This window comes from Lissotriton helveticus, chromosome 6 (genome assembly GCF_964261635.1).
Source record: "Lissotriton helveticus chromosome 6, aLisHel1.1, whole genome shotgun sequence".
NCBI classification, from domain to species: domain Eukaryota; kingdom Metazoa; phylum Chordata; class Amphibia; order Caudata; family Salamandridae; genus Lissotriton; species Lissotriton helveticus.
This window is the reverse complement of record NC_136067.1, coordinates 1320804698-1320819267: the sequence shown is the minus strand read 5'-3', so window position 1 is coordinate 1320819267 and position 14570 is coordinate 1320804698.

Below are 14570 nucleotides of genomic sequence, written 5' to 3'. Positions count from 1 at the left end.
AACCTTTGCTTCAGATAATACATCCCCTGACTCAAGATATCAGTTGTACTAGCTGTGCTGGTCGCCTTGACACAAGAGATCTCTCTTCTAGACTGAAAGTCAGTCTCCTCCCAGTTACACGTCAATTGCACGTCATGCTCATGTTGCACACAAGTAGGACAAAGTTCGAGCTGGTCATGCAAACTCCTCCTCTAAGTACCCACCCACCTATGACACCTACCTATCACCTACCTATGACTCATCAAAGTACACACCCTCATGTACGCCCACATGCTCTTATCTCTTTCTTTCTTGCTCTGCCTGGAGCGCTCCGCCCTATGTACAAGGAGTAAAATGTATATATTCTGTTCATTGTTATTAAATGTTAGAAGACCCTTCCTGAACCTCTGTGGTGATGGAACTGATTCTCCCTTTGACTCGAGTTATTGGAATAAAGCCCATTTAACTTGGACACCGCGGATCCTGTCTCTCATTTGATGCATGATACTTTGTTAATGCCTAGAAATTCTGCCAGGGTAATATTTTATTTACCACAAACCTGTAAAGTCAATAAATTAACGTGAGCTACTAAGCTAAATCCCCTCCCCCCCATAGCTATGGCACCATGCACGCAGGCTTACCCTGGGGCAATGTAAATAATTTAAGCAGTACCAAAACCGCAATAGGCCAAAATGCAAAACTTAAATTCCTACGTAAATTTTAATAAACATAATGACACAAAAATGACAAAAGTCCAATTCAATAGGAGAACAGGAGATGTGAATTTTAAAGGTTTTACGTAGAAATGCCCCATAAAGCACAAGACAAAAATGTTAGTCCATAGTTTTGGTAGACTGGGACCTAGGTAGAATATCGAGTAGTGGTTGTTATAAAAAATTCCAAAATTATGGCATTATTCCCTTTGCATAAATATGTTTCATGGTATACATGTCCTGCAAATGATGCCCTTCAAGAAAATAAATTACTGTGAATGGACTGGAAAAAGAGAAAACATGCAGCTGTTGTTTTTAGTGTTTTTGTTTAAATGCATGATTGTACTAAAAATTCAACCCACAGCCTATTTTTGCTAAACTATAGTGCAAAACGACAGATTTGCATTTCATCAAATGACATGTAATTTTGTCATAATTTTGCACAATGACACAATAGAACATTTTGTGAATTTTGCACACCACTATTTCAAAGCCCTGTGTCTATCAGATCTGTATGACATAATCAGCTCCCTCAAAGCCACTTTTTAAAAAAATAAATATTTTATTGAACGAAAAACAGAGGCAGTGTTTAGCAGATGATCATGAATTACAATCTTGACATAGAATACGTACAGTACAGCAGTGTATCACAGGCACAATTACGAAGGGGGGCCCGGTCTAGCCAGTGCCATATCAGTTGAAGGGGAAGTACACAGTTCACCTCTATAAATATTCCATTGCCCCCATTTCTTATCCCAAACACCAGGGCAGCCCCTAACCTTATAAACCGTTTTTTCAGACAGCATACACACATCCAAAGCAGCAACCCATCTAATCAAAAGCGGTGTAGATGGTGAGCCCCATTGCATTGCTATTTCACGTTTCAGTAAGAGGAAGCCCAGGGCCTCCCACTGCTGTTCGAGTGCAGTTAGATCTGTGGGGTCCCACACATTGAGAAGTTCACATTTGGGAATCAGAGGGATGGACTTTCCTAGAGCATCAGCCATCTTGCGGGCGGCGCTCTCCCACAGGTCTTGAATCACCGGGCATTCCCAGAGAATGTGATAGAAGGTGCCAATCTGACCGCAGTTACGGAGGCAGAGGTCAGAGGTTCGTCTACCAATCCTGGCCAGAAGGGGAGCAGACATGTATGTTCTGTGCAATATCTTTAATTGTATAAGCCTAAATCTGTGGTTAATAGCTGATTCGCGCGGGGACATCAGCGCCGCCCGCCATTCAGCTTCCTCCAAGACACCAATGTCGTTCTGCCATTTGTCTTGTAGAAGCTGGAAGGTGTTAGGCATGTTGTTACATAATTTACGATACGTGTAGGATATTGCTTTGGCCTGAAGGGGTTCGGACATTGTGGAAGAGAAGAGAGATCAGGGACGTTGGCGAGTATGGCATGTTTAATTTGGAGGTAGCGGAAGGCCTCAGAGTGGGCTAAGTCGTATGTCTTCTGGAGCTCCTCGAATGTCAGTAGTTTGCCCTTGTGAAGCATGTCGCCCAGAGTGGAGATGCCTATTGTGTCCATTCTGTCAAAGCCCTGGTAGTGACAGAGGGAACCCAACTTATGTGAAGTCCAAAGTGGGGTAGATAATGTAAGAGTGTTAGCCCTCCCGAGTCGCTTGTTCGCTCGGAGCCAGATTATTATTGTGTGGGACATCGGGCCTATATATCGGGTACGAGAGTGTTTGCCATACAGAGCCTCAAGGTAGCCTCCGCGGCCCGTCTGGTATCTCTCTAGGTGTAAAGCAGGGTTTGTGGTTGAACCGCCGATCCAGGAGTTAGTGGCAGTCAACTGAGTGGCCCAGTAGTAGAGTCGAACATTTGGGAGGGCGATACCCCCATCATACCACCCTTGTGTAAGTGAGAGGAGAGCAATGCGGGGAGAACTGCCGTCCCATAAGAGGAGGCGGAGGTCTCCTTCGAGTGTATTGAAATAGGAGTCAGCTATGGGAAATGGACAATTTTGCAGGGCATACAAAAATCGAGGGAGTGCGAGCATTTTAAAGAGGGCCGCTCTGCCTGGGAGAGAGAGAGGGAGTGATCTCCAATGTGAGATGTCGTTGTGGAGTCTTTGAAGTGGGCCTTTGAGGTTGCGGTCATAAAATATTTTGCGGTCCGGAGTGACGAATATTCCAAGGTATTTAAATCCATCCAGGGCTAGTTCAATAGAGTAGTCTCATGGGAGGGGAGGGGGTGGGCCACGAAGAACGTATAATAGTGATTTGGACCAGTTGATGGAGAAGCCTGAGTATTTGCCAAAATTAGTGATGACGTGTAGCAGACTGTTAAGAGAGGATTTAGGGGAGGAGACGTAGACTAGGATGTAGTCCGCGTAGAGCGAGATCTTGTCAATTGTGTCACCATTCCATCGGAGGCCACGGATGGAGTTGTCAGTTCTGACCCAATGAGCCAGAGGTTCAAGGGTAAGCGCGAACAACAAGGGGGACAGAGGGCATCCCTGCCTTGTACCTCTGTGCAGAGGAAATCGCCTGGACGTATGTCCATTAACATAAACTTGACCCCAAAGATCAGTGTATAGTAGTCGGATCCATTGGATGAATTTAGGACCGAAACCATAGCGGAGTAGGACCTCAAAAAGGTATGACCATTCTATAGAATCAAAGGCAAGCGTAGCGTCGAGGGAGATGATATCCGCGTCCTCTTGAAGTAGTGGTATCCTGCTCATTACATTGTGAACCCGGCGGAGGTTGAGTGCTGTGTTACGGCCTGGTAAGAAGCCCGACTGATCTTCGTGGATCAAGGCAGGAAGGACTGTCATAAGTCTGACAGCGAGGAGTTTCGCAAGGACCTTCACTTCAGAGTTAATAAGGGAAATTGGTCTGTAGGAGCCGCAATCATTGGCCCGTTTGTTAGGTTTACGAATGACCACTATTGATGCCAACCGTTGGTCCAATGGCAGGCAACCGGCATCTCGACTCTCCTCGAACATTGCTTTGAGGTGCGGGAGGATTTTACCTGCCATGCCCTTTAGGAACTCAAGTGGGACACCATTGGGGCCCATAGCTTTCCCTGATTGAACGGCATTGCCAACCTCCTCTGCTGTGAGGTCTGCCTCCAGTTCCTGCACATCAGATTCGGAAAGAGAGGGAAGTCTCATCTCGGCCAGAAGTAGTTTAGACTCTTCAGCGCCATAGTGTGCTCTGGCTGTGTAGATTCTCTCCAGGTGGATGCCAAAGGCTTCCCCTATGTCACTGGGGTCTGTGACAGTAGATTGATCTGGTAGAGTCAATTCTGGGATCCACCGAGATCCCTGCTCACGTCTTTCGAGCCATGCCAGCAATTTACCTGCCCTATCTCCCAGTTTGTAAACACGATGGCAAATTTTCAAGAGCTTGGCCTGTGCTTTCTCGAGAGCCAGCGCTTTAAATTCCAGTTGTTTCGCGCGGAGGCGAGTCGCCATTTCATCTGTGGGGTGCGCATTATGGAGTGATTCCAGGTGGGTCAGGTCCGTTTCGACCTGAATTAGGTGTTCACTCTGTTTGTGAATGTAGCCAGTTTTGAGAGCTAGGGCCTTACCCTTAAGCACTGCCTTGTACGCCTCCGATATAGTCACGGTCGATTTTATAGAGCCCACGTTTTCCGCAAAATAGTATTCTGTGTGCTCTAGTAGGCAGTGTTGTATGTCAGGGATTTTTAGGAGCCAGGGCGTTATGATTATGGGGCCACGGGATCTCCGGCGGTGGAGCGTGAATTCCACAGTTAGTGGGGAATGATCCGAGATTCCCCAGGGAAGCACTTTGGGGTGGTCAAAAAACTCCAGGTCAGTGGTGGGGGAAGAACAGATAATCTATGCGAGAGCTGCTGTTGTGGGCATTGCAGTAGTGTGTGAAGTAGGAGGTAGTCAGGTGAGACGAGCGCCATAGGTCCTCAAGCCCCATTGTTTGTGTGAAGTCAAATAGATCAGAGCCCAGCCTGTGTGACGTGCGCAGGGGGTGTCGATCCTGATTATCATTCATTGTCATGTTGAAGTCACCTCCAATAAGCAGGGGTCCTTGTGGGAGATCTAACATTATACGCTGTAGGGCCTGCAAAGCAGCCGTGCCTAAGGCTGGAGGGATGTAGACTGATGTCAATAAGTAAAATTCCCCTTGGGTACATAAACCTGAGTAAAACGATTGAGGAATCGGGACCATGTTGCTGCCTGTGTATCAAGAACTCTAAAGTAACAAATGTGCTAGGAGACTTAGGACGTAAGCACGTTGCTGTATACTTACCGGCTGATTGCGGCAGCACCTAAGGCCTGATATCGCTAAAAGAAAACACACGTTAGTGACTTAGGGTCCGTGTTCAGCATATTTCATCTAGAAGCAGATAACACATCGGAGTATCGGGAGACGGATTCCCCGATTTCTGAGTGACCAGTTTTTAAAGAATTTTGCCGCTGAACGCAGACAGGATCATGTCTTTGATGTGACTTGAAGAAACGAATAGAAAATAGTGCAACGGCGACGTTTGATGAATGCGCTAATCTTTATATGATACCTCGTATTTTATGGGATGGTAACACATTTTTCTGAAGAAGGTGATGATATCTGGGTGGTTCACCGAAACGCGTCGATGCTTAAGGAAAAACACATCATAACTTGAGAGAAAACAATTTTGACGCTAAGCTGAATTGTGCTCATCTTTTTCTTGTGTTTCCTTATTTACTAATAGGAACTTACAAAATTCTTTCCTTATATTTCTGTCCTGTTGAAATGTATTTTATATGATTTTATCTCATGTTATTTTTAATGTCTTTCTGATACGGACCATATTGGTCCTTTTAATGTCTGCTATACCTAATACATTTGTTACATGCGCTTAGTATACTTAGGATTTTTGCATTGCTTTCTTTTTTACTACATATTTACCTATTGTATTGTGATTTGTTATTTGATGTGAGTAGTTTTACTCAGGTTTATGTACCCAAGGGGAATTTTACTTATTGACATTTCTCCTTTGGTGCCCAATCCCTTTGGTGTCTGGGTCCCTCTCTTTTATTAGAGGGGGGGGATGTAGACTGAGACAACATTTAGAGGTTTGCCTTCCCAGGTGGCGTCTAGGACAGCAAAATGACCTAGGGGGGCAGCCCACGTCTTTATAGACGTCAGTGCAACGTTTTTCCGAACCAGGATTCCAGTCACGCCGGAGGTGAAGCCAGCATGTACGAGTAGCTTATAACCTCCCCGGTGCAATGCCTGACACGCGTTGCCCATCAAGTGAGTTTCCTGGAGGAGAACCAGGTCTGGAGCGTGACGTTTAAGATATTGCATGACTATCCCTCTCTTTATTCTACTACCTAGGCCATTGACATTCCACGTCATGAGGGATAGGGATGCCGTTAATGGGGGTGTCATGGTGGGTCAAAAAATGGAAGGTGCGCACGGATTAGTGGTGTCTGGGGCACCAAGTGTGTCCAGAAGGAAATACCGGTTTTGAAGGGGCCAATGGCGGAGTACTGGTAAGACCCGGTGTATTCAGACACCGAGCAATGGGCGCCTCGTGGAGGCATATTGTGCAGCACAGTTAGGCCTGTAGCCGAAAAACCCCTGCATTGTGGAGTCAGAAAAGGAATCAGAGGGAACAGCAATATCAGAGCAAGTTTCTCAACCGTCCATCTCCCTGCGAAGATGGAGTTGGTGTTTTTTAATTGAAAGTACGGATTGTTTTTAGAGGGCGTGTAGTACTGTGTAGTACGTTCCATGTTTAATAATTCTCTGCTGCGTGTAAACAGAAACAAAACCAAAAACAATAACTTCCCAACAACCCGTGTCCCCCACAAGCCCTCCCCCTTCTCATTCCCCCCCCATCAACCCCCCTCCCTACCCGCGGACTTAAAACTATCCACTCCCCAACTAGGCAGAGTGCCTGTCGCCCTCCCAAACATTAATGAGGTGCGTGGAGAGCCTTGGGTGCCCCCGCTATCTATTGATTGGATGATATTGTCTAGTGCGGGTAAAAAACTTATATCAGTAATAGCATTCACACAGTAGAAATTATTTAACATAGTAGGCCCAGGTCTACCCCATGCCTAGGGCCCCGTCCCCATCAGTGCAGGCAAATGACAGTGTTAACAGACGTTGTCCAATGTAGACAAGCAGTACGTAATAATAATAGGATGAGGCTGATCATAATCTGTAGTGTTACTGTCCCCAGTTAGGCATAATGTACGTCACTCTCTCACGCCCCAAGAATTCCCTCAGAGGATCAGGAGCCATCTCCACTGTAAGAGTACAAGGTGAGTTGGTCTGACATGCCCTAGAGCGATCCAAAGGAATAATATAATTCACAGATCAGCTGAAAACAACAATCGGAACAACTTGCACAATTGTGACAGGATCAAAAAGGACATATATGGATCAGGAAGGGCTGCAGACTGTAAAACTGAGTCTATCCGGAGAGGAGGTTCACCAAAGTACAGGGTTGGGTGCACAGCGGTGAGTAGGAGGAACATCCGTAGGCTCAAAGCATTAAGGAAGGCACACCTGTGGCGACCAAGGCATATTAGTCAAATGTGGCCTCGAGCAGCGTGGACAGCCCAAGCAGTATCTATGTTGTAACGGACCAAGGAAGGTGTGGATCCTCACCGAGGGAGTCAGCAGGGAAACTCGTGGTGAATAGGGGCAACACAACAGACGTTGCGGGTGTAAATGGTCTAGAGCAACAGTGTCTCAATTACTATATGAGTCTGAAGTCCATGGGTCACTGCTCACCCTGAAGGTTGTCTGTAAACAGGTCCTGACTTTCAGGTAGTACCTCAGCATCAGAGCGTCCACGGATTTCCTGCGACGAGTCTGGGTAGACGCAGATTGACGCCACCCCTCAAGCCAATCCCATACCTCAGCAGGGGACTCAAAAAACCCGGTCTTGCCTTCCGATTCAATGCGCAGCTTCGCGGGAAACAGCATGGAATACTTGATGGACTGTGCACCTCCAGGAAGCTGCGTCGTTGAGCCTGCACCTTCACGGTGAAGTCCGGGAAGATCGCGATCTGCGCATTGTCAATTCGCAGTGGTGGTCCCGCCCGTGCCATCTGGAGGATGACATCTCGGTCACGAAAATTAAACACTCGGGCAACGATAGGGCGGGGGGGAGCGCCCGGCTTCGGCTTGCCCCCGGGGACTCTATGTGCCCTTTCTATGGAGAAATAGTTGGAGAGTTGTTTTGGTTGGAGATGTTGCAGGACCAGTTTCTCCACAATGAGATCAGCGGCCAGCTCCTCGAGGCGCTTCGGAACACCCAGGATGCGGAGATTATTGCGTCTCGCGTGCCCTTCATAATCATCCAGGAGCATCTCCATTTGGTGCTGATGTTTCTGGAGTTGAGTCACCTGCTGTTGCAAAGTGGAGGTGTCGTCAACGAGTGCCAAGGTCTTGACCTCTATATCCCAACGAGTGCCAAGGTCTTGACCTCTATATCCTTAACCTTGGTATCCATTTTATGAAGATCTGCGCACAACAGCGTCACCTCTATATTCACGGAGTCAATGCGGGTCTCCAATGATGAGCGGACTCCAGTGATCGCCTCCATGACATCATCTAGGGTGGGAGGCCTCGTTTGCGGAGGGGGAGTCGCTGTTTTGGGTATAGCATCAGGGGCAGCGTCTTTGGGTTCTCCCTTGGAACCCCACGACAGCTTGTTGATTTGTCTTTGGTTGGAGGGACGATTCCCCTTACCGGAGGCCATCGCGAAGTGCAGGTCCTGCAGGCGGGGGCTCTGGCGCAGATCCAAGGGGTGCACCTTTGGAGGGGGTCCCTCGTCAAGCGTAAAAGGGGGGAGGCGTACCCCGTGTCGCCTGGGATCTTCATCGTAGAAGAAGTCGGGAGTCCACAGGGCACCAGGAGGCGAAGTCAAGCAGCAGCTCGCAGGTGGGAGGTGGGGGTCAGGAACACCACTCCCAGTTAGGGCGGCAGAACTATCTAGTTGAGCTCAGAATAGTGCACAGTGTGCCCCTGGTCGCTTCCCCAAGGCAGCATTGAGAAACCCGGGAGGGCTGATCACATCAGCGCAGGGGTTCTCCGTCCTCCAGGTGTCCCCAGTAGTCAGGGTGGGCACAGAAAACAACCATGATGTCACCCAGATGGAGGGGTGAGTGTCATACACAGCGCTCCAGAGTGGGGCCCAGGGAAACAGATGGGCACGTCCTCAGCCCGACTCACGAGGGCCATGGGGACCTCCCCGTCGCTTCAGTCACTCGATAGGCAGGGGGGAAGGTGGGCCGTCTGGTGGGGCCGTACTTATGGTCGCTGTGTAGCAGGGCGGCAAAAGCCGAGCGCCACCTGAGGTCGTTAGGTAGTCCCCGGCCGTAGGCCCAAAGCCGGGGACTCGCGTAGTCGCCAATGCCGGGCAGCTGGGGGGGCCCGTTGGCCGCCGCACTCCACGGAGCCTGGGGAGTCCAGTGAGGCGCAGGCAAGTGGAGGTGATGAAAAATCGCCCCCGTAAGACTCGACAGTGCAGTTTGGTGGGATTTAAGGTCCAGTGGCATCTGGAACGGCTCCGGTGGCCAGAGTGATGCTCTGGGCATCTGCGGCCGCCATCTTAGAACTGAGGGAGGGCCGATCTCCAGGCTCAAAGTCCGGCATTTTAGGAGGACCGAGCGGGCACCAGGGGCTGAGCGAGGGCACCAGATGGTCAGCGCTTCATGTAGGCGTCAGTCCTGGGCTTTATGAGGCACTAGCGCAGGATTAATGATGATTAGGCAGCGAGGGCCGAGGAGCCGCCTCAAAGTGCGACCATTCGCCTCGGCTTCAAGCCAAGCCCTCCCAAAGCCACTTTTTTTGAAGATGATGTCTAAACGTCATCCTTCATCAAAGCTCTCTCTGGGGGTGCTCTCTTACCCCTACTTACCATTGTCAATGCTTCACTCCCTCAGGGCATCTTCCCAGAAGTTCCCAAGACTAGCTAGATCCTATTACTCTTAAAAAACCTACACTAGACCCTGATGACCTTACTAACTACCAGCCCATCAGTCACCTCTAATTCATCTGTAAGATAATTGAAAAAGCAGTTCATGTCCTTCGCCAAGATCAAATAAATGCTAACCATCTCCTGCATGAATACTATTCTGGCTACAGATCACACTGCAACGTGATATTGCTGGACCTCTAAGCTGCCTTAAACACTGTTGACCACATCATCCTCATACTCACCCTTGAGCCATAAATGGGATTCGCCGTCACAGTCTTTCACTAGTTTATTCCCTCTACCTTTCCAAACAGCACCAGTTTATTCACATGGAAACCTCCAGGTCACAAAAGGTCTCCATCACGTGTTGATTCCCCAAAGGTTCAATATCATCTTGTGTAATCTTCATCATTTCCATGGAGTCACTTTGTGTTCTACTCAGAGATAACAGCATCTTTCACCAATATACTAAATCTACTCAGATCTACTTGAAAGTCATCGCAACTTCAGACATTAATTGCTTCAAACACTGCTTACACATCATCCAGACTTACACTAAAAACCTGGCTCAATGACATGAACCCTTATGTCTTTAAGCTCCAACCCAAACCAATTTGCAAGTCACTTGGATTTACCCATGACGCTAATCTCACTCTCAATGAATTCATTGCCAAAAAAAATCAAAGATGATAGTACCAGCTCTCTCTAGATGGAAGATGAATAAATCTTCAACTGTTGTCCTGAACTCTTCTCCTGGGAGAAGACGTTTCACGTTTTTTTCAGGAGAGAGAATATGAAAGTCTGTTATGGTCTTTTTGACAATGTGTTCTTTGAGAGAGAGCTTTAAGTCAAGATTAGATCCAGAGGATTATGCCTCTTCTGTTAGTTAGGGTATGAATTCCAATAACCTTAACTTTGAAAGGCATTACTGAAACAGAAAATGTCTGATATTTTGGGTAAAAAGGAGAAATGTGGTCTTCGCTGTTGTTTAGTTGCTTAGGTAGTTTAGTGAAATTTAGGATTGAGTGAGTTCAAAGCAGGATTTCAGATAATTTTTTGTCATTAGTCCAACGAGATTTTAAGATAGCATTGGGTGCTGTTTCATAATATAAATTATCATTAGGATGTTTGTTACAACTTGCTTTCACAATATCAGAGGGAAAGTAAAATACACACACAAGTACTCCTCAAACATTCAATGATGTGACATCCTTTATCAAGTAGCTACCCAGCTATACAAATTTCTACTCATTATAAAAGATAATCCGGAATAATCACTGAAGTTTAAATAGGATGATGAAGTTCACTGTTCTTGAGAGGCTTCATGCATCAAGAGACTGTTCACATAGGTAAGTACCCCAAAATTGCCTGTCTTACGGAATCATTCCCCATGCAGTAGAATTATTCATCTGCACTCCATGCCATGATCCTGTTGTCCTCATTGCTCCATTGTTATGTTCTGAACACTAGAATTGAAAGCACCATAACAGAACAGTTTTCAAAATCCATAATATGTACAGCCTCACATCATAACCTATAGCAACATTGTACATCATCTCTCCACTACACCAATCACAAATCCCTGCCCTTCTTTCCAAAGTACTTCTATATCTACTCTTAGGGGCATATTCTCAAGGAGTTATCACTGAGTTAATGGAAATTTATCGCAGCCAAAGTCACGATAAATTCATCACCCCATTCACAAGCTGGTGCTAGGAACCCGTAGCACCATTTTACCCACGATAGCAGCTGCAAAAAACATCACCACAGACCACCCCGGCAACTATTGCTAATGAGATGCAGAGTAGGCATTCCTGTGCAAAAATCTGTGACAACACCACTCTGCAACATTCACAATAACCAGCCAGACCATCGATAAGATCCCAAAACATGCGATAAGGTGTGTGAGCAGCAGGAAACTAGCACCTGCTCTGACCTGGTGTAAAGTCAGGCCACAGCCTGCACCACAAAAGGGAGGCTAGCTCAGAGCCACACCTGAAGAACAAAAGATGCCATGGAGCCACTGATCATGTAGCCCGGATCCCCAAGAGGGCCATAACACCCACGCCACCACACCCCACCCCCCTCTAACCCCCACCGCCCTCCCCGACCAACACTGAGGTAGCGCAGGCAAAGACAGCGACCCTATGAAAAGGCACGAACCTCAAAGACCCAACACCAGAGAATGACATTGTCCAAAACAGGCTCAAAGGGACAACCAATATCCCACCTCAGACAAAGCTGCTGTCTGTGCTGCACGTGTTGGCCTCTGTTCCCTTCCAGCCAACAACTGCCAGAGTCTGAGGAGTCTCACAGCCAGCCCAAACCAAGTCCCTCACAACGGTCGTGGATGACATCATCACCTTGGTACCCCACTATCTACACTCCCCCCACTTCGCTGGAAAAGCTGAAGACCAAGCAAGGTGTCTACGCCATAGCTGGCTTCCTGCACCTGTGAGGGGGCAATTGACTGCACACGTGTCCTTTTTGTGCTTCCTGGCAACACTGCACCCAATAACCGCAACAGAAAGCACATGTATTCCATCAATGTGCAGGCAATAGTGGACCACCCGGGAATCTCCACCAACATTGATGCCAACCACCCAGGCAGTGTGCATGATCCCTACATCTACCGACAGTCCATCATCAACCAGCGCTTCCAGGATGGCACCTACGGAAATGCACTGCTCGTTGGCAAGTACCACACAACACACCTCACCTCCACAATCATACAACTCACAACACTGGGAATGCACACTTCACAAACTCACATACAACATGCCAAACAACATGCCCACCCACCAGACATGACAGCACAACTTTCTGTGGGAACCTGGTCTAGGCATGCACATAAGCCAACAATGGCATGGCACCTCAGCCACACAATCACAGATTGTGGGGAGAGGTGGAACCAGGCATGTGCGAAGGAGACAAGTGGCACATGAATGAGAATGTACACACTGCCAAGTGTGGCGTGGATGTGATGGCCAGACTGCAGCATGCAGGCCACACACATATCCATGTCGACATACACCGCTGGTGTATGGAGTGTAGTGGACACTGGGCGCAACCATGTCACCCCAGCCAGTGGGGAAGATCGCAGAAATGTAGCTTGTTACGTCCCCCCAAGTAAGCGTGACCAGAGTGGGCTGGCCTGGCGTATGCCAGGCCAGTGTACGGGTATGAATAGGAAGCATGCCGCTCTGGGCGTGGTCCTCTTCCGGAATGCCCCACATATCTGCCAGGGTGGCACCTCTCACCCTGCCACGAGGCCGACGCCGTCGCTGTGAGTGGTGTTGCCTGCAATCCTGTGTGCCTGCTGCACCCCGGGCTGCTGGTCCCTGAACTCAACTTGACCAGCCCTGCGCACCCAAGCCTCAATGCTCACCTGCCAACACCGGCGTGTGTCGAAGAGGGCCCACCACGTGCCGGTGCAAGCTCCAGGCCCGAGGTCCACGACGCTGGCAACCTGCTATGACCATCACGTCCTCCACGAGCAAGGCCTGCAGGACTCCTTTCTCGTTTACAAACTCTAACGGGGTACACAGCATACTAGTAGGTCACACATTTGGAACTGAGTCTTGATTATACTGTGGTTGAGGATGATGCTTATAGCTGAGCTGAAGTCACTATACTCCCTTCGATGTGGTGCCAGCAAGTCCGTGCATAGCATTACAACCACATGTGTCTGTGGGCCCACACAGACTACCTCTTCCGGCCCACACTAAGCTAGAGAAGGTCACACATTTGGAACTGAGTCTTGATCATGCAATGGCAGGGTAAACATGGCAATGCAGACTTTAAATCACTATACTCCCATAGATGTGATGGCACCAAGTCTATGTATAGCATCACAACCACACATTTCTGTGGCCCCTTGCTGGAAATGCCTACCGCCTACACTGCGGTCGAGTTGGTCGCACAATTGGAACTGAGTATTGATTTTTCAATGGCAGAGTACATACCATTGCACGCAAGGAGAGGTGTAAGAGGATGATGCGTTGCAGTCAGGAGCTAAAAAGGATCATCGTTACAGAGGTGATTAAACACTACCGACAAATGTCCTGGTGCCACTAACTCTGTGCATCACGGGCCAACGACACGTGGCTGTGGGCCTCTGCTGACCGCTGCATCCGGCCTATACTGCGGACCAGTGGGTCACAGAGTCTTGATTTAACATTGGCGGAGTTCATATCAGTGTACTAGCATCATCGCAGACTGCATCTTCTCTCAGCCCTGGTGCCACTAAGTCTGTTCCCCGACATTCATGGACACTCTCTGGTCGTACATTGGTGGTGTCTGAGTCTATGGACTAGGGGGTAGTTTTCCTCCTCATGTAGCTGATACCGAATTGGCTGTGGCAACAAGGCTGTCCTTTCCACTCTACCATTTGCCGCTTCCCGATAACATCAGGCCTTCCGCATCATGCTCTGGAGGACACCTTCTACTGTCCCCTGCAACCCTCCACCAAATTCACCTTCGACATCGATGAGGACCCGCCCAGTCCGCATGGCCCTACTTCAGTGCACCGCAATTCACCGTCCTGTGGCAGGGTCCCTATGCCGGCCGCTGTGCATCCGAGTTTAAACATAAACAATGGTTCTGTCGGGTATGCACCTAGTTGCCTTAAACCATGTACATATCTGAAATCTCTTAAAACCAGTGCATCATAATATTTTGCATCAGATAAGGTTATTTACATAGACTAGTACATACAAAACCAAACCAGCAGAAGAGGGTCAATGAGGTTTTAATCACCAAGTCTACTTATTCGTGACTTATTTCTTGTCCTGACCCAAATATAAATGCATAGAAAAGTCAATCTTCACATATTATTTTACAACAAACGGCGCAACAGAGCAAGTGAGTGAATTGTGACAATTCGTGCATAGGTGATAAAAAGTGCTTTATATACAAGTGAGTAAAAATTGAGAGTGAAGGTAGAAATCAATTCAATAGGCC